The sequence below is a fragment of the Phaenicophaeus curvirostris genome, chromosome 6 (assembly GCF_032191515.1).
Source record: "Phaenicophaeus curvirostris isolate KB17595 chromosome 6, BPBGC_Pcur_1.0, whole genome shotgun sequence".
Lineage (NCBI taxonomy): Eukaryota > Metazoa > Chordata > Aves > Cuculiformes > Cuculidae > Phaenicophaeus > Phaenicophaeus curvirostris.
In genome coordinates this window covers 32,031,765-32,052,797 of record NC_091397.1, presented here as the reverse complement: position 1 = coordinate 32,052,797, position 21,033 = coordinate 32,031,765, and the positions used below count along the sequence as shown (strand labels likewise).

Genomic DNA, 21,033 nt, shown 5'->3' with positions numbered 1-21,033 from the left:
CATTTAGTTCCAATGCCTCTGCCATGGGCAGGGACATCTCACTAGATCAGGCTGCCCAACCTGGCCTTGAACACCTCCAGGGATGGGGCATCTGCAGCTTCCTTGGGCAAGCTGTTCTAGTGCCTCACCACTCTCATGGTGAAGAAATTCCTCTTTATGTCTAGCCTAAATCTACCCCTCTCCAGTTTATACCCATTCCCCCTCATCCTATCACTACAAGCCTCTGTGAACAATCCTTCTCCAGCTTTCCTGCCTGCCCCTTTTAGGTGCGGGAAGGTTGCTATAAGGTTGCTATAAAGTGGCTATATTATATATATATATAATATATATATATTATATATCACATCCCATCTCTTCATTTCCATTTAATTCATGGAATCTGTGATTGTCAAATATAAAGACTGTATTTATGCTTTCAAGTCAATTGAGCTATAGAAAAGAATGCTAAAGTCGCAAAGGCAAGTCCTAGTAGGAAAGGCCAGCATTTTGGCTACCCATGCAACCTTTATATCACAATGCAATATTTAATTTTATGTCTGCAACTTGCTTTCTTCCCAGAATTTCTCTTTTTTGGAATACTTTAACTGCATTTGCCTGCAGAATGTGAGAGGCATGAGCTGAAATCACTCATCTGGTGACTCCAATCCTCATTATCCATCTTTTATTAAAAAAATGCATTAAGAATAAGGCTTTAACAGTGTTACGGAGTGACACACTGCGTTTCAGAGGAAGCTATTGCACTTTGCCTGAGACAATTAAATATTCATTGTCCTGTTGGTTGAAAATAAAAACCTATGGCTCATTTGGGATGAGACAATGAGAATTGGTTCTAGTTTCTTCCCTAATGAGTAGTTATTGATTCATTTTAACAGAAGGACTGAGGAAGTCCTACCCCAGAGAATTTTACAGCCTGGTAACAGGGGCAGTATGCTGTGAAGTAATTTATGTGGGTTTAAATTCCTTCAGGCAGAAAAGAAAATTAAACCTGCATCTCTGAGATTCCCCATAAACACTCTAACAGTGAACCTACTGCACAAAGCTCATCATCGTTTTCTATGAGAACTTCTCTATCCTCTTAGGATGCTTCGTTTGTAAGTTTTAACTGTTTGTGCCTCTTTTGTCATGACAAACATATTCTACATGGTATGCAATGTTCAGTGTCCAATTGGAACCACACGTTTATGAACACTTTTCCCATTAAAGACAACCTGCTGGTAATTGAATTTATACTGGCTCATAAGCCCTTTTGTGTTAATTGAGAAATTCATATGGCTAATAATGAATATAGAGCTATGGAACTCTAATGGCATATCAGGGATTTAAAAAAGAAAGAAAAAAGTGTGGGGAGAATCACATAATATTTGAGGTTGGAAGGGTCCTCAGAATTCATCTAGGCCAAACCCACTGCTGAAGCAGGGCCACCTAGAGACAGTTGCCCAGAAGCATATCTAGATGGCTTTTGAATATGTCCAAGGAGAGAGAGGCTGCATCTTCCCTGGGTAACCTGTGCCTGTACCTTGTCACCCTTGCAGTAAAGAGGTGTTTCCTGAGGTTCAGAACCTCCTGTGTTTCAGTTTTTGCCCAGTGCCTCTGGTGCTGTCACTGAGCACCTCTGAAAAGAGCCTGGCTCCATCCTTTTTGGACTCTCCCTTCAGGTATTTATACACATTGATGACATCCCCTTATGGGCCTTCTCTTCTCCAGGCTGAACAGCCCCAGATCTCTCAGCTTATCTTCATATGAGAGATGCTCCAGTCCCTTAGTCACCTTCATGGCCCTTTGCTGGACTCAGTCCAGTGTGCTCATGTCTCTCTTGTACAGGAGACCCCAAAACTGGATGGAATACTCCAGGTGTGTTCTCACCAGTGCTAAGGAGATGGGAAGTACTAATCCCTCAACCTGCTGGCTGCACTCTGCCTAAGGCACTCCAGGATACCATTATCCTGCTTGGCTGCAAGGGCACATTGCTGGCTCCTGTTAAAGTTGGCATCCACCAGGACTCCTGGGGCCTTTTCTGCCAAATTTCTTCCCATCTAGGTGGCCCCCAGGTGCAAGACTTTACAGTTATCCCTGTTGATCTCCATGGTCTTTCTGTGAGCCCATTTCTCTAGCTTTTCAAGGTCCTTCTGGGTGACAGTACAACCTGCTGGCCTACCAGCCACTCCTCCCAGTTTGGTGTCATCTGAAAAAATGAAGTATGAAAAACAGAAAATAAAAGTAATAAATAAAATCTTCCAGGCCCTGGAAATATGAGACATTAGGATGTAGGAAATCAAACATTGCCACAGACATCGCCACCCCAAGTTTTGACATTGTTAGGATGGCATGCTGTTAACTATGATATGGGATGAACTGCAGAACACCACAGAGAAGTCAATATTAGAGACAAAGGAATCAGATATAGTGCAAAACTTCAGCATTAGAATTACAGAGAGAGTGAAGAATATAAATAAATAAATTCATTAAAATACAATAAACATAAGATTATAAATAGATAATTAATAAAGTCAGAGAACTCAAACAGACACTAGAGGACTGTGGCAGGAGGGAGGAAAGTTTGGCTCTGTGACAAAATGGTAACAATAAAAGGAATATAATGTAATAATAATTACAATAATAGCAGAATTAGGAGCACTTACTGTTTTCATTTCTTGAGGCACTGGATGCATATCCGTGAATACAAGTCTCTGTACCATATGTTGATTGTTTTCTTCTATGCTGAGGGAAAAACAGGAGGGGAAATAGCACCGACTTTTGATCTCCTTTTGCAGTCTCTCCAAGAGTCACAGATGACAATTTAATAAGCCACATTCACTCATCAATCTTTTTCTGTGCACTCTATGCCCCCTATGTACAACGAGATTATGTAGAATCTACAAATAAATAGTTTAGTATAATTATTAGATTTTAAATTCTAAAATTATTACCACTATAATAGATATACAATTGTTTACTCAGAACTTCAAACAAGATTTTTATACAGTGTTTCTCTGGGTATGTATCAGGGTTTATTTCTGGAAAAAAAGATGTATATTACAAGACAATTTGTGAAAAATAGTTATACAACTGGATATTATATTTTAATAATGGTCTCAGCTCACAGACTGACAAAGCAGCTTGGCACAGCTATCACCCTAGTTCAACAGCACGACTTATTTCAGAAGAATTTACAGTCCCCTAAAACAGAAGGACTGAGTAAATGCCAAACTGAGGCTGAGACTACATGGGACTTTTGCAGTAATTTTGTATCTTGGCCATAGTTGGGAGCACTGCATTTGATTGTGCCAAGCCCACCATGATTTTCTGCTCCCGCCTAGACAATGTGAAAAAAGTTTCTATATGTTTGTTGAGGTTTTTATCCCCTGTGGGGGGAGTAATAGGGCGTGGAGAGACATGGTGGGGAGAAGACAGTAGATAGAGTGACAATTGTATTAGAAAAGTTAAAGAAGTAAAATAGGAAAAGAAGTCTGCTGAGTGGGAATTGTGGAAATAAAAGGTGAATAAGGAGGGATTCAGCACAGAGATTCAGATTTTGAAGGGCAGGGTATACTTTTTAAAGATGATTGAGGATCCACTGAAGAGTGAGTCAGGATGAATCAGAATGACGTAGTGTAAATAGAATATTGCCCACATTTTTTTATTGTAGAAGTTAGAAATTGTGTTAGAAATGAAGACAGGTATTGCAGTTTAATGAACGATCTCATAGTGAAGGCAGGAGAATGGTCCCTTAGAGAACTGGATTCTAACTCTGCTCCTGGAACCACATTCCTGTGTGATACTTGCCAAATTTCATAAGCCATTTCTTCACAGCAGTCATTAGTTTGATCCTAATTTCCTGGGTACCTAACTGGAAACCCCGAGGTCCAGTTTGTGGAAATACTGAACATTCACAGCTGCAGCTGGAATAAGTGATTACTCTTCCTGAATGTACCTAATTCTGTCCTCTAAAACAAAATGAAAAAAGTGCCTATAGGCATCTCAGATTGAGTACTAAAAATGTACGTGTGCTTTTAACCTTAACATCTAGTCTGTACAATGGAGGTGATGCCAGAGAGTCACATCATACTGGTATTGCAAAGATAGGTAGATTTAGGAAGCAATCATCTACTGTAGTAATGAGCACTATAGAAAATCCAATGACAAAACGCAGTCTTTATAGAAAGATTCGAAATACACATTAAATATAAAATGGGGGACACATACTGAAGCATGAGCATAAATTAGGATAGTGAGCAGCATTTTAGTAAATTAATATTGTCTGCCTCCTATACTGAATAATGCTGGAGTCCTCTGGAAAATATAATAATCAGTGACCAGTCAAGGACGATATCATGGTGATAGGCACATAAACTAAAGCTCTTTAAACAACCTGAAATCCTTGTTTTTCCTCAATTTCTTGTTTGAGTTGAGTTTGGGTTTTTTGATCAGGTCTATGAGTAATTTCATATAAGTACAGAAGCAGCTGTGTTAATTACAGACTCGGTTACAATGCAGTTTTTCCCAGGGACTAGTGGTAGGCTAGTATATTATACTCTAGGCTTGGTATAGTAATACCTTAAATCTGGATTGTTTTTCTATTAGTGCTTTTTTTAAAGTTCACTATGCAACTATACACCTTGTCTGCCTGAATAAACTAGAAGGGACCATTCTGTAAGTTGTAGAGCTATTTAGTGCATGTCTAATGTGTTGGTTGTCAGGCCTGGAAGCCAAACTGCAGATATTGGCAGGGAATATGAGATATGGAGTTCAAATTATGTGTACTTGCACACATCATCTGAAATAGAACCAGATTCTTAAGAAAAGCCCATGTTGTTGCTGCAGTATAAATATTAAGTAGCCATTTTGGTCATGATAAAGGAACCAAAACAAAGGTGGGTAGGGCTTCAACCAGGGCAATCTTGCCAAAATGAACCTCAGTCCCAAATTATCCATGATTTTTGTCCAAAATGAAATTAATTGAGAGGTAAGCGAATAATTTTATAAAAAAGATAAAAATTAGTTTTACTTCCTAGCAAAGATCATTTATTAAAGAGTGTGTGATTGACATTCAAAGTCAGATTGCCCCAATCATGAGAGAGTAAACACTACTGAAATTGCTGTTGTTGGAGGCAAGAAATTCTCTGGGTTGCTGTTAAACAAAATCTTCTTTAAATGAGTAATTTTAGGTAAAATATAAAACTTCTTTGGCAAAAAAAGTTCTCTTATTTATTATTATTATTATGATTTATGCAGTTCTTTTAGCCAGTATTGTAGAGATAGATATACTGTGCTAATTGAATAGTAGATATAAAGATCTGCAAAGCAATTTTTATACCTATTCTCTTTTGAACCTAAATTCAGTTAAACACCCAGATTGGCTGAAGTTTCTTCACCACAGGCTCCTTGCTATTTCTTATACAGCAGCCACAATATGTGAGAAAATGTAATATTGTGTTTTGCATGAGTTTAGCGGGAAAAAGTGACATATGAAGTTTTTTCCTTTAGCACTTCCTGAGAGGATGTACTTTAACTTATAAAGTAGGGCACAGACTACACTGCCAGCTATTGATGTAACTTCTAATCTTCCAAGAATGTTTTAGTGGCTCCAAAGATGATCAAAAAGGATTAAGGAGAATTTGAAGATAGCAATGGTTTAGATAAATGGAGGGAAAATGCCACGAAAACAGAAGGTTTTCTTGCTTATCCTCTGTAACAGCTTGGAAAATAAAATTTTTTCTCCAGACCCTGCAAAATTATTTTATTTGTGAGGTGTTTGCCAGAACACTCTGCAGGATAGAGCGCCTCTTCCCTTCTCAGCTCTTCTCCTACAACGGAGTTTCAGAAGAAAGTTTCAGGTCATGAGAAAAGACGATTAAACAGGGCTCAGACTGACACGAGTTTTTTGAGTGACAGGAATAAGGCCTGTCAGACCATTGAAATGCTGGTCCGTGGCTGTGGCAATGACAGATAGGTCATTTGTAGCTGGATTCAACAGGATATTAAAGGCTCCTGGAGCTGTTGGTAGACATAAAGGCTTAAGCCTAGTACATACTAATTCCCACTGAAATAATTGATATTTCAGTTCCTGACTCCCCTAGACACTTGTGAAAATCCATCTGTCCTTTACCTTTGCATGTTCTTATAGGGAGGACTGGCTAGTAACGTGATACTGGCTTCTTCTGCCCTTCATTAGAAGCTGCCGACAATGTCTTTGGACACTTTTACCATTACTTTCTCATCTAGGCAGCAACTGGAATTTTTACAAAGGTATTAAGTGATCAGAAAAGACTAGATTATACATTCTCTAAGGTGGGGAGGGACAGGATGCAAACAAGAATTAAAAATAAACCAAGAACTTAGCATTAGCATTACTTGACTATGTGTTGATTAAATTTGCTTACTTTAAGTGGCATCACATAGAGAATTCTTATATAAGTAAAAGGGAGTAAATATGAATACAACCAAAAGAATTTGAAGGACCATAGAATTTGCAGTGAGGAAGATACATAACTATAAACATTATGTATATGTATATGTATATGTATATGTATATGTATATGTATATGTATATGTATATGTATATGTATATGTATATGTATATGAAAAAAATCAAATTTAACCAGACAGCTTGACTGCATATAAAACAATCAAGTATTTATATAACGTAGCCATATGTTTAAGCAGTACCTAGCAAAACAGACATTTTTACTAAATATATTTAACAAGAAAACATACTGGTTTGTATTACATGAGACCAGAAAAATAAAAACAAAAGCAGAACATTATCTAGGAAGATTTATGATGTCGTACTGTTTTACCTGGTATCTGATAAAGATGATGAACACCCATTTCCTAGAAACTGAGGAAATTTTGTAGAATTAGGCTGTATCACTTCGAAAACTGTAATTCAACATTTTTGCGGAGCTTAAAGGCCATGTTTGAAATAACAGACCAGAGAACACAATTACTAGTTGTGGTTTGTGTTGTTAACTGTGTGCAGTAATTACATCTGTTCGTTGTATAAAAGCTGAAATACTAAAACTTATTTTTTAGTTATGTTTAAGGAATAAACTAGTTTTGTGGGTGAAAGTGGGGAAGCTTAGCTAACTTACATTACCTCATATGGATGTTTTTCTTGTAACAAATCCAGACAACCTTTTGTAGATTTTCAGGGTTACTTCTCAAGTGTTCCTCTGCGCATTGACATCGACACCTAGTGTTAAGATATGTCCAATCAACCAAAATTTATCACTATGACAGTATGCAGTGGTACAGAATAAGAGTTTACATGAAGAGAAACACTAAAGACAGAAAGACAAGCATTCAGACCTTAGGGAATGTTAGATTTAATACAGCTGGTGGCACTTTTTTTCTGAATGATTTATAGATTTGAGCTGAAACTTTCTGCAGCAGAAAAGCAGGCTACCAGAAGCCAGGAAGTTTATTTGTACTAGTTATAACTAGTATAACTGGGGCAATAAAACTGCTCTAGTAGGGAAAAGAGTCAAATGAGCATGTATTAAACAGGCTGCTGCCTGTTCTGCATTTCTCAGCTGTCCTCATCATCTGTAACTGCAAACCTACCACTAAACTGCACCTACATGTCTTCTAAAAATCTAGAAGGATGGTGACTCTACCACTTCCCTGAGCAACATCTTCCAATTCTTGACAACCCTTTGAGTGAAGAAATTTTTCCTAATATCCAGTCTAAACCTCCCCAGCACAACTTGAGGCAATTTCCTCTTGTCCTGTTGTTTGTTACCTGGGAGAAGAGACCAACAACCACCTCACTACAACTTCCTTTCAGGTAGCTGTAGAGAGTGATAAGGTCTCCCCTCAGCCTCTGTCTTCTGCAGAATAAAAGAAGTGTTCCCTCACCCACTCCTCATCAGGCTTGTGCTCCCGATCATTCACCAACTTAATTGCTTTTCTTTGCACACTTTCCAGCAACTCAATGTCTTTCTTTTAATGAGGGGCCCAAAACTGATCACAGTATGTGAGGTGGAGTCTCATCAGTGCCAACTACTGGGGGACAATCACTTCTATACTCCTGCTGGCCATACTGTTTTTGATACAAGCTTGGATGCTGTAGACCTTGGTCCCTTGACCAGATCATTGATAAAGATCTTAAACAGAACTGGCCCCAACACTGGAATACCACCAGTGACCAGCCATCAGCTGAATTTATCTCCATCCACCACTACTCTTTAGGTGCAGCCATACAACATTTTTTTTACCCAGTGAACAATATGTCCGTCCAAGTCACAAGAGCCAGTTTCTCCAGAAGAATGCTATGGGAGATGATAGTGTCAAAGACGACAAGATTCTAGGTAGACAACATCCACAGGCTTTCCCTCAACTACTAAGCAAGTCACTTTGTCATAGAAGGAGATCAGGTTGGGCAAGCTGGACTTGCATTTCCTAAACCCATGCTGAATTGGCCAGATCACCTGTTTGTCCTCTGTGCAGTACAATGGCACTCAATAGTACTTTATAACCTTCCCTGGCACCAAGGTCTGACTGACAGGCCTGTAGATCCCTGGATCCTTCTTCCAGCCTTTCTTGAAGATGTGTGACACATCATCTAACTTCCAGTCAACTGGGACCTCCCCAGTTTGCCTGGACTTCTGAAAAATGACGGAAGGTGGCTTGGTGAGCACTTGCATCAGTTCCTTCAGTACTGTCAGGTGGATCCCTGATCCTATAGATGTGCACATGTCTTAAGTTGTGTAGCAAGTCACTATCATTTCCTCTTGAACTACGTGGGCTCCATTCTACTCCCCATTATTCCTCTTTTCTGCTTCTCCCACAGAAGAAGGCTGAATGTTTCTGTTACTATTAACAACATACTAAGAGTTTGGGGGATGGAAATTATGAAGTGGAGAGATGAACTGCATCCAGCACTTGGCCATGCTACAGTGTTCCATGCAAGCACTGACAACAGTACCTAACTCATGGAGCCTGACAGATTTGCATCCTGAACTAATACAGGCTGAGGATATTAGGAGTCTAGGTATTCAATGAATCATGAAACTTTGCAAACATTACTCATGTATTCTCTTTTTTTCCTCCTGTATTAGTCATCTTTGGGACTGAATTGTGGCCTTGTTTATAACATGCTGACGTCACTTAACAGTTAGCTGTCATCCCATTCACTGATATTAAAGAAAGCATTTCTCTTAATGCTTGTGGCTCATGGCAGTGACCATACAGATGAGGAACAGTCCTAGCTTTCTCCAAAACTGAAAACAAAAGAAAATATGGTCATTGATGTGACATGAAATAACTGTTTGGCAGTGTGACTCCTTACCACTCTTTAAGCCTTGTTCTTAACGCATTTTTAAAGCAGCACTTTCTTACTTGGCGTTACATATGCACTCCTGTGCCCGTATTTTGCAGTTACTATGATTTTTCATCCCACAAGTGATATGAAAGTACCGTACCTGAGGATGAGGGAACAGGAATATGTTTTTCTTCATACCTCATGAGCAGAGTCTTTTACCTTATTGCATATGTAGAAATGAATTGAGCAACCTGCTAAGGATGATGATGAGTCCCGTTTAGCTTCAGGTTCATTCATCATTCAGTGCTAGTAGTATTAAATGAACTTAAAGGGGAGAATGATGACAAGATGTTATCCTTCTTTATTAATTTGCTCTGTAAAAATGTTGTGAGAAAAAAAAGTGAGTGTTCAACCCATTGCCAACCTCACTTCTGAGTGCTGCTGTTCAGGTTTCCCTGTGTTCAGCTGACCTCAGTTCCAGCCAGTCACAAACAGCTGGTCTTATCCAGCTTTTTTTTTTTTTCACTACCATAGAGGTGATATAAAATATCATTCCCAGCATATCCATATTCATTTTGTTATTAAACTTCATGATTAATGGGTGAGTAACAATCAAGTGACCAAGAAGAAAAATGTCTGCTCTGCCTTGCCTGGCAACATGCTGAATTTTTATTCTGAATGAAAAGCTTATGGTCTTAACTTTTAAGTGAATGACCTTACTGTCACTGCTTGTCAGGTAAGCATAGAATATGCTGAGCACTGTGCACTGCAGAACTTGCAGCTGCCAATTATTTTATATTCCTCCTTGTTTGTGTGTGCTAACTTAAAGAATAATGACTCTGCCCTCGGTGCAGTGATATGAAGAGGAAATCACCCCAATGCTGACCAGCCAAATGTATTTTACTCAGTACCTGACACTGCTTAGCTCTTGAAGGGAGTGCTTTCTTATTCTGCTTAAATTGTAGGACTCCCCTGACTTTTTTTTTTCTGAATCAGTGAATCCTATGAACAAGACATCTGAAATCTGTGACAACCTATGTTACAGGGTAGATGAAAACTGGACTGCATGCTTGGCTGTTACTATTTCTAGCAGTCATATTTTAGCTGGAAGAATTGAAAAAGAGTCCATGAAGCTGAATGGATGAAGCCTCCAGTGTAAAAAGAAAAAAGATACATGTTTTCACTGTTTGTTCTTTGGTGTGTGAGTTCATATATAAATATACACACACAACATGTATTACAGGAAGAGAGGAAGTGATCATATTGGAGGGAAGGGTGGGGAGGTGGGAAGGAGGCCAGGAAGGAGGCAAGAAAGTGGCAGGGGGAAAGAGAGAGCCCAGAAGCCCTTAAGATCCATTTTAGATGAGGAATTAATTGTTGTCCTATTATCATCTTTGCCCAGCAGATTCTTAGTGCTACAAAAGACCTGATGAAGAAAAAAAACCCCAACCGTAACACCAACTGTAACCCCAACCCTAAACCCTAACCACCACCCTAATGATAACCCTAACCCTAACACAAAGCATAATGCTAAACCTAATCCCTAAACCCTAACACTAATATAAACATCAACTGTAACCCTAACCCTAGTGGCCCCTAACCCTAATTGTAAACCCTAACTCTAATCTGAAACCCTAACTCCCAACTCCTAACCATAACCTTATATACTATTTTGGTAATGTGGATCAGGTGTGGTTTTATCTTAGTTACCATTCATGTTTCCCTCCTGTGTAAGGGGACATTTTTGTGCATGTTGCCTAATCAATGTTTTCCAAATTACTACTTATCTGTAACTAATCATGGCTAGACATTTTGTCCCAATTTCCTCCCCCCAAATTCTCCAGCTATTTTTCTTTCTTCTGCCTCCTGTTCACATGCAGAATACTATAGCGATGAAAAGTGGTAAATGTAGGAAATAGGATCCCTGGGATCTCTCAAAATTTATAAGAGCTGTCTGAGTATACTTTGTAAATCAGGTTGAAGGTAATCTGTGGCACGTTTATCTCATGTTGTTCTCAACCATGTTTAAATTGGCATTAAGGTGCTATGTGGATTCTTTACACTAAAAGTGTGTCTACATGAGCAAGGTTGCTGATGGGATTCAGATGGCTTTGTATCATATTTGGCAGAAGAAGCAGCATTTTATTGTGAAAAAATCATTGTATCTAAACCAATATCTCAGGACACGTACTAAAGTGTATTCCTTTACATTGTCACAAATACTATATTTTTGCTCAGCTTTCTGTCAAGTGGAAGTCATTTACAAAATTGTATTAAATGTAAATTGAGGGAAACAAAGTCTTTCTTGAGTTATGAATTGGGTGTGTTGCCTAAGTTACACAGTTGCCTTTATTGAATTGCCTTAAGTATCTGAGTGTATATATACTTATTTATGTAACTCATTAAAGAGAAAGTAGAGCCAAATGAAAATGAAGAAAAATCTAATTTCCAAGCAAGCAGGAAAATATGAAGATAGTATGATATAATCTGCTGACAGTGTTAGAAAATGCGATGAAGGAAAAATACAGCAAATACAAAAAAAACTAAATCTCTACAATGCAAATGTTTTGTCTTTGCAAAAGCATAAATTAATTTGCAGTTATTATTTCTATGAAGCAAAATTATTTAAAATGCTTTCACTAAACATCTAATCTCACGTCTAAAACCTGTTATTTGCTGAGTATGACATAAAATGACTTAAGAACGTTTAACAATCAACAGTCTGAGTGTTGAGTTAAAACATTTTGCAAAGGAGTATGAATTTAAGTATCTTATGTCATATCTGAGATATTTATGTGTTGTTCCTGGAAGAAAATTGCATCATAAATGTTTGAATTATTTCATTATACCCAGGGATCAATTCAAACTCCTAATTTGCACAGCACACTTATAAGTAATGCTCTTAAAAGTGACACTATCTCCTGATAGCAAACAGATAATGACAAAAGTGAACAGAAGACTCAGAAATACCAGTTAGTAACTTACTTTATTAATATCACTGTTAAATTGCTATATATTATTATATATTATGATTGTGAAGTAGAGCAGTCCTAAATGATAAATAACATCATCTTCTTTTCTGAAAGCTGAAGAAAAGCAAAAAGATGTTTGCGATAAAAATAAACATTGACTTGCTAAACTCTTAGGTAAAGAACTGAGACCATTGAGGAAAGTGAGCTGGACAGCAGAAAATTAAGCTTATTAAATGCTTTTTCTAAAGACAGACCAATTCAGAAACTCTTTGACAGTGGTTAGAATTTGCACTACACGATTTTGTACATACATACACACATCCAATCACAGAGTAATCCAGCCTGGAAGAGGCCTCCAGTGGTTACCTAGACAGACCTGCTCCTCAGGGCCAGTGGAATCAGACTGGATTGCTGAGGGCTCTGACTATTTGAGACCTGAGCACCTCAAAGGATGGAGATCACAGAACCTCTCTGGACAACCCATGCCAGTGTTTGAAAACCCTTGTGACGTAAGGGAAACAGGGACGCTTCCAAAAACTGGAATATTTAACTTAGATCATCGATTGCTGACTAAATCAACTATTTCTAATAATTTTTTTATTAGGTTGGGGCAAAAATATTTACCTGGTTTAGCTATCAACATTAAATTAGTATGTCTCAGCCTACAATAAAATTTATTAATGTAAATAAGAACTATTAGAATCTACTCATTTTTTTGCCAATAAGAAACAAGTCTCTGTAGTCTGGTAGAACAGAATTCTGGAGTCCTGGAACTGGTGAATTCTTCAGTCTGCTTGGCTGTAGAAAACCTTCTCTTACAGGAAGTTGTTGAGATGCTTGAAGATGAGGTAATTTGTGGGAGGGAGGTCTCTTGAGTAAGCTGGATGTGATAGAGATTCGTAGCCAGGTTCATTCAGCTTCTGCAGTCATTTGAGAGATGTGGATGGATGTTGTTATGTAGAAGAATTGATCCTTTTGGATTGACCAGTGTTGGATATTAATGTTGCAGATTTTGGTGCATTTTATTGATTTTCTGGCAATATTTCTCTGCTGTGATGGTTTCACCAGGATTCAAGTGGTTGTAGTGGATGATTCCACTTGCTAACCACGAAACAGATCTCTTCCCTGTTGCCACAGAAGAGCACTATATTTATAGATATGATGGGGAAAAAATGGACTAGGTAAAGACATTGAGAGTTACTGCACATTCTTGATGCATTCCTCAAATTTTAATTTCCACTTGCATTTATAGGAAATGGGTAAGAAATAACTTCTTAACTCTAGCATATCCAACAAAGCTGAATATTGAAGTGCCCAGTTGCAGAACGTGCAGGGGTTAGGCTTATAATACTGTGGTCTTCCAGTTGTTTTCTTCCAGTATATGTTGAATATGGCCTCATGGCCTCAAGCTCCGCCAGGGGAGATTTAGGCTGGACATTACGAAAAAATTCTTCACAGAAAGGGTCATTGGGCACTGGAACAGGCTGCCCAGGGAGGTGGTTGAGTCGCCTTCCCTGGAGGTGTTTAAGGGATGGGTGGACGAGGTGCTAAGGGACATGGTTTAGTGTTTGTTAGGAATGGTTGGACTCGATGATCCGGTGGGTCTCTTCCAACCTGGTTATTCTATGATTCTATGATTCTATGAATGATGTGCTTTTGCTGGTTTACATGCATTTCCTGCAATTTGTGGACTTGTGTTATTTGGAAAACAATGCAACCTCCTCAACAGCTGGTTATAAAGTTCTTCTAAAATTACCAGCCTAAGAATTTCCGTAACTTGAGAGAAGGCAAAGAGAATACTGTGATTCAAAATAAATTTATGTGTTGATACAGTTTTGCCTAGCAGAGGATGTAGCAAAAAAATATATTAAAAAATGCTCCAAAGCTGTAGTAAATAGGAAAAAATAATGGCATCTGGAAACATTTTCTCCTCTGTCTGGCAGCTAGCTTTTATTCTTAGACAAATTCAGCAGTTTTCTGGTGCATTATGAGTTGGTTCACTTTCTGCATGTAAGCAGTCTGAACAAGTTGCAGTTTTTTGTAAAAATCAGAGTTTATTTCTTCCCTGGCTCTATGGCAGTTTTGCTCTTGCCATGGTGAAATATATCTTACAAGGAATCAAAATGTAGACGTAAAATTATTTTGTTCCTGCTTTCATTGTCAGAATAGTCATCAGTTGCTAAAGAATTTGTGTGGTTTTTGAATGTCTGATAGTCTTACATTTTACTGCTTACAATATCTATGCTGATTCAGTCTTTCAACTGAGATATTTTTATATGGAGCATATATTTCTAGGTGGTAAACATAACAATATATGAATTAAATAGTTCAAGTTTGATGGGAAAATGGATATACTGGTCATTATATCTCTAGTTATACCTTTGGATTAGTTGTATGATGAAGAAAACTATGCATTTACCTTTTAGCCTACCGACTCAACCTTAGTGCAGAAATATGTACGGTAGTGTCTACACAAGGACTGTTGGGACCTAGGTTTTATAAAAGGTCTTATACACATGTTATTTTGGTGGAGATCTGTCATCTGAGTTTCACACTAAGGGAATTTATGATATTCATGGAAGAATGAACTGAGGCTTTTCATTTCGGATATGCAGACTAACAGGAAGTAAGTGATGGCAGGGAACAGAAGATTCTCTTTCTTATGCCCCCTTACAAGAGTAGATATGCCATAAAGTAAAAGCAAAGATTGAGCAACTGAGTTTTTGTAGCCAGAATCCAGTAATGGAGGAAGAAAGCCACAAAATTTATGGAAAGAGAGTAAAAAATATACAAAGCTGTTAATCTGAGGCATATTTGTAAACTCCCTTACGAAGACAATTCAAAAAAAAGCAATATTTTCATCTCCATTTTATAATGGAAAACAACAAAAGGAAGTGAAAAAAATGAAGATGGTACAGTATAATTTAATTGGAGGATAGATGAAAAATGGAAGAGATGGAGAAGGAAAAACATGGTGCTTGTGAGAAAGTGGAACAGCAGGAGAAAGACATTGAGGATTATCTTATGTGGGAATTCAGTAACAGGGAGATAGATCTTTGGCAGAAACTCATCCTGAAATAGCTATTACTTCTAGTAGTTAACTGTTACATTTGGCTTTAATTTGACAGTTTCTGTATGTCATTGCATTGCATTATGTGCACATACTGTGCAAAAGCACGTCAAATGGAATCAAGTAACTTAGTATAGTCATCATTTAAAGGAAGTACTGACTTTGCTTGTGGTCATGAAAGACGAAATATAATAACAGGTCATTGATACTTACTGGGATTAATAATTGTTGATGTAAGTAATATAACTCTCATATGCCTGGCTCAGAGGAAAACCAGTTGTACTGGCCACAGATAATAAAATAAATGTTTGCTGTAAAAAAATTAAGAATAATGTTTCATAGGCAAGTCTCAGGACTGATATAGATCACTTTGAGGTTTCATCTACTATCATCTCTGTTTCAGAAGAACGCGAACAATATTGCAAAGACACTTGTTCTCTCGTTGCATTTTTTAATATTTTCCATTTCTGCTCATTTTCTAGAAAATTATATTAAAATTATTTTTATTATTACCTTAAACTATGTTAGTAGCCTCAGTCGAAGACGTATCTATAACATTATGAGTTTCTACTCCCAAAGCCATAGAGGTCCCAATATCACATCCAAATATTTTAAAAATTGGAGATTGGTTTAAATGAAGAGATTACTGTCTGTCTCACCCAAAAATAAACAAAAATATGTTGCAGCTTGATAAAAACATTTGTTAGGCACTCTGTAAAACATTAGCTGTGACAAGCAATGCTGGTGCAACTCACATTTGGAAATACCAAAGATAAGCCATAGATGTTTAAAAGGAAATGCAAGCTACTGGCTAATAATGCTCCTTTTACCACTGTTTCGGGTTTAGAGGTCTCCTTTGTCTAGTTACAGAAATGTGCAGAAGTTACAGATGTGGCAATGCCACGTTTTCTCAATCACTTGTCCACTTAGCACCATCACTTTTGTTACAGTAGGAAGAAGGTATTATTGTCAAATGGGGAGATGCTTGTTTCACCAGGTGGAGATATGACAGTGCGGCCCCTCTCTGAAAACTCCCAAAGTATATTTGAACTTTCTATAATGGACCTTACTGATCTGGAAGAATTTAGATTAAGAAGCTGGGTTTTGAAATGATCGCTAATAACATAGACTGTGTGGATTCATTTGGAAGAAAACCAGCTTTATCAAAAGGACAGCATATTCAAAACATTAGGAAATTGATTTCATTTCTCATCATTGTCAATATAAAAGCATCGGTAGTATAGAGAATAAAGAATGCAATTCACCATGATAGGGAACTTATGGAGAGGCAAGCTCCAGGACTGAAGCTTTTGAGGGAGATTTTATTAGTACTGCTGCATGCTATTACTTCTATAGAAGACGAATTGCCAGTAAAACAGCAAAGAATGAAAACTGACACTTAATCATAATTTTGTATTTCTTGAGGAAGTGCATCAGGTTTTTTTGATCTATGATGTCATATGCACATCCTCAATCAATGTGGACCTTTCATGTAACTTTCGTTGGTAAGGCAGATATCCTTGTCATCTTCACTCATAAATATCTTCAATTTTGTCTTGACAAAAAGACATTGAAGAGTTGGTTTGACAGTAAGACCTTTCACCTTCACAAACTACCAGTAATTATTTGGTGGGTGCTTCCTTGCACCTACTTATACTTCGTTGCACCTACTTATACCAGAACTGACTTATACATATAGATATTTGTAAAAATAATAAAATGAGTAATGATTAGAAACACTGTATTCTGTCATTCAGGATTTCCTGGAAAGCAAGGTGGTTTACCATAATATTGCAGAATGATTTGGGTTGGAAAGGACCTTAAAGATCATGTAATCTACCCCCCTACCACACACCCCCATATTTCAAGGATTATCAACACAAAAAGAAGATGCAAATAATACATAATAGAACTGCTAGAAGGCATACTGATTTTTTTATGTTAATTACAACTTTGTAGAGAAGACCTAATCTCAAGGAAATGCAACTCTCACAAAGGTACTGAATAATCTAATATTCTATTTTGTTAAATCTTTTTCATCTTCAGTCAGGGAAGTGAATATGAATCAAAAATGGGGGAAAAAGTCAACTGTAAGTCTTGTCACAGCATAAGCTGCATGATAAAAACTGGAGGCCTCTTCTGTAAACAAAATGGGAAAGTGTTTTGCAATTGCAATAAACATGTTTTCTTTCTTTGTAAGAAACTAAAGCAAAATGAAACCAAAAATATTATTTTAATGATCTCAAGGGTATTTTTTGAAGAGACTCAACCACCTGACCACTTCATGCTTACTCCTGTAATTGATCTAGGATGAATATTATCCCATAAGTCAAGAAACATAAAACTGTTATTATTTTTGTTAACATTAATTTTTTTGTGTTTTTACAAGTTTCTTTAAATATTACTGAAGGCTCAGCAAAGTGTGTATTCAACTGTTCCAGAGTTCAACAAATCAGTTGGTCTTTCACACCTGTGCTAACTTAACTTTCTCAACTTACTTAGCTTTTTTAAGAACCTTCTAGTGATGTACTTCTGATATTTATAGCACCTACCTCTTTATGATTATTATATTATTTCAGTTTCTGCTTCTGATATATTAATGCTTACAAATCACTTAGGATTGTCTATAAATCCTTATAAGCTCAGTATAAATTATACTGATCTAGCCAAAGAACGTAGGAGAGAATTGGAAAAGTACAAAAAGTTGTGGGTTGAGATAAAGGCAGTTTAAAGGATAAAGCAAAATCTGCATGTGTGACCAAAGGAATTTATTCATTAATTCCCTCAGGCAGGCAAGTGTTTAGCCATCTCCAGGAAAACAGGGCTCCATCACACATAACGGCTATTTGGGAAGGCAACATAACGGCTATTTGGGAAGGCAACATAACTCCAAGCACCCACCATTCCTCCTTGTTCCCCACATTGCTGAGGTTGACATCATATGTTCTGAGATATCCCTTTGATCAGTCGGGGTTAGCTGGCCCAGCTGTGTCCCCCCACTTTCTTGTGTCCCCCCAGCCTACTTGCTGACAGTGGTGTGAGAAGCAGAAAAGGCCTTGACTCTGTTTAAGCATTGCTCAGTGATAATTAAAACATCCCTATGTTATTAACACCATTTTGATCACAAATCCATCATAGCAGCTAGTGTGAAGAGAAAGTCTTCCCTTCCAGATAAAATCAATACAGATGTGATCAGATCCTGCAGAAGATTAGATGATGCCTGCAATAGCAGAGAGAACAGAGAGCTGTCCTCAGTGACTACAACCTCTCCTGTGTTGCCTGTGTAGTCTTTACTTACAGGTAGAAGTGATGGCTTCTTAGAATCTCTACATCCATGAGGCAACTTTTACCTCATAGACTTGTTTTGTAGGCAAGAAGCATCTGCAGTAAACTACAATTAAGCCATCAGAAAAAAAAAGAAGTATCAACATTTGGCAAATTAACATATTTAGTCTATTAAAATGCAGCATGACATTGTTGTCAAGGCTCTCAGTGCATCAGCTGCAAATGCTCTGGGCCCTAGTCCTTTGGACCCAAAGTATTGCATTTTAATTTCTGTCTTCCCCTAATGCTGATTAAAAATGATGCAGCTTGAAAGATCAGAGAAATGCAATCCAGTTGCTTCAGGATCAGTTTCCCCATAAGGTCTCCCCAGGACTGCTTGGAGTCCTGAAAAACACTGTTTTTATAGATAAAGGGAGAGTTATTAGGACTTCTCACACACTTCATTATCAGCTTCCTTTGGCCATGACCGTATTATCATGAGATGTTAGGAACCTTGGCCCATAGCCTTTTCAGTCCACACAGTCAGGGTTGTGACAGCACACCATGCAGTAAAAAGTGTCGGGGGGCTCATCAAGTATTGTGTTATGAAAGACAGGCTCAGCTGAGAGGGACTTGTGTTATGAAATAAATGGTGAGGTCTGCTAAGTTTGCTTCAGTCTTTTGTTAAGCAAAAAGTGATAATATGTAATATAAGTATAGTTGAGTTCAAAGGCTAACTTCAAGGATAATGGAAATCCATCAGAGCAATAAAGTGGAGCAACCTGGCTAAAGAATAGGTCAAATCCTCTGTAAGTGTGGTTAACAAAACGCTAAACAAATACTTGATATTCTACAGTCAGTGCAGCAAAACAGATTTTTCTAAACAAGGGCATCTGCATTTAGTCTAATATTTAGTAACAAGTATAGCATGGCATACCTTCCCTGTACCTCAAGTCCTAATCTTGCTCACTCGGTTATCTCATAACACTGTGAGTAACTGCAGTGAGAGAATCTCTGGCTACAGTCCCGCAGAACCCAGCACCTCTGGAGGTGAAACAGTTGTACATATTGCAGGAACACAATTTCTTAAAACTTCAGTAAGAACCTTATTTAGCGTCCTTCCTCATTTCTGTAACACATGGATATACACACATGAAGACAAGAGGTAAGGGTATTGTATAAAACATGTAAAGACCATAAAGAAATTAACCCAGAGATAAAAATACGTATCATTGCAAAACAAGGCCATTTGTCTTTGTAGCAAAAGCATTAGAAAAGAAACCTAATTGAAATGAAATTAATTCTCAGAGACAAAAGTGTATACTTACAAGCAGAGCGATAGTGTCAAGTATCCATATTTTGCTTGTCCTTTATAGCAAAGTGTTTGCATAAAGAAAAGATACATCTGTTGATTACCTCTATGCTGCACCATTGAGTTAAAGGTATCTTGGAATGTTCAGTTTCAGACAATTATTTCTGATGAATGAGGGTACATTTAAAATATTTTGTAGTGGGGTATTTAATTATTCTTCTGACTAGGGCACTTTCATGCTCTAGTAGATTCCTCTTTCCATACTCAGTAGACGTAGCAACATCATGCATTATGTTTATAGAACAGTTTGTTGATAATCCTGTAAGACTTTTTGCTGGATTTTGTTTAACTTTTTTCTTTTGCAGTAGGTTTTACAAATTTCTTGTTCCATTTGGCATGGCTTAATATTTGAAATAGCTGTTTGTTCCAAATCTGCTTACCATTTCCAGGGTAATTTAAGGAGTCTACTTTTCACGGGTCAAACAAAACAAACAAATGATGACAACATCAACAAAATGTGAACATGATGACTTCACTATAATGAGAAATGGTTTTAAGCATTTAGGAAAAGCAGTATTTGGTTTGAGACTACTTTTACTAATAATTTTACAATTACAAAACAAGCATTTATTAGGTAAGCAGAAAAAAAAAAAGTTGTGGAATCACCAATTCCAACACTGGGCAGCAGTAGTTTAAGAAGTCCTCATGCTGAGTAAGGAGCTACAGATGTACAAGCTGTATGGTACATAACAAAGACTAAATAAAATGGGTCGTTGGTCCTGCTGGAATAAGTGCCCCTTTGGGAGAAGCATCATTCTTGTGGGTTTGCCTTCTTCTACACATGCTCAGAAGTAAAATGGTAAGTAATCTTCTGAGGCTGAGACTGGAGAGAAAATTAAAGTTCAATGTGATAGTTACCACTGAGGACTGAGAGAAAACTGAGGTCTTCTGAGTGGAGACAATTAGCAGACCATATGTAATACCATAAAAATACAGTATTTCAAGAATGCGAACTGATTATAGATACAGAAAATAAGGTGCTGTGCTAGTTAAAATTAAAGGTTGAGGTCAGTCAGAACAGAAAGAGCTTACAGAAAAACAGTCTTAAATATATAAGTTTTTTTAAAAAATCAGGATAGACGTGGTTGGGGCC

At 37.5% G+C, this 21,033-nt stretch overlaps 1 protein-coding gene across 1 annotated transcript in view; it reads left to right on the top strand.

The window, feature by feature from the left end:
- CNTNAP2 (contactin associated protein 2) overlaps positions 1-21,033 on the top strand; it is a 1,119,128-nt gene that overhangs the window by 904,934 nt on the left and 193,161 nt on the right. The gene's annotated exons all lie outside the window — the stretch shown is intronic.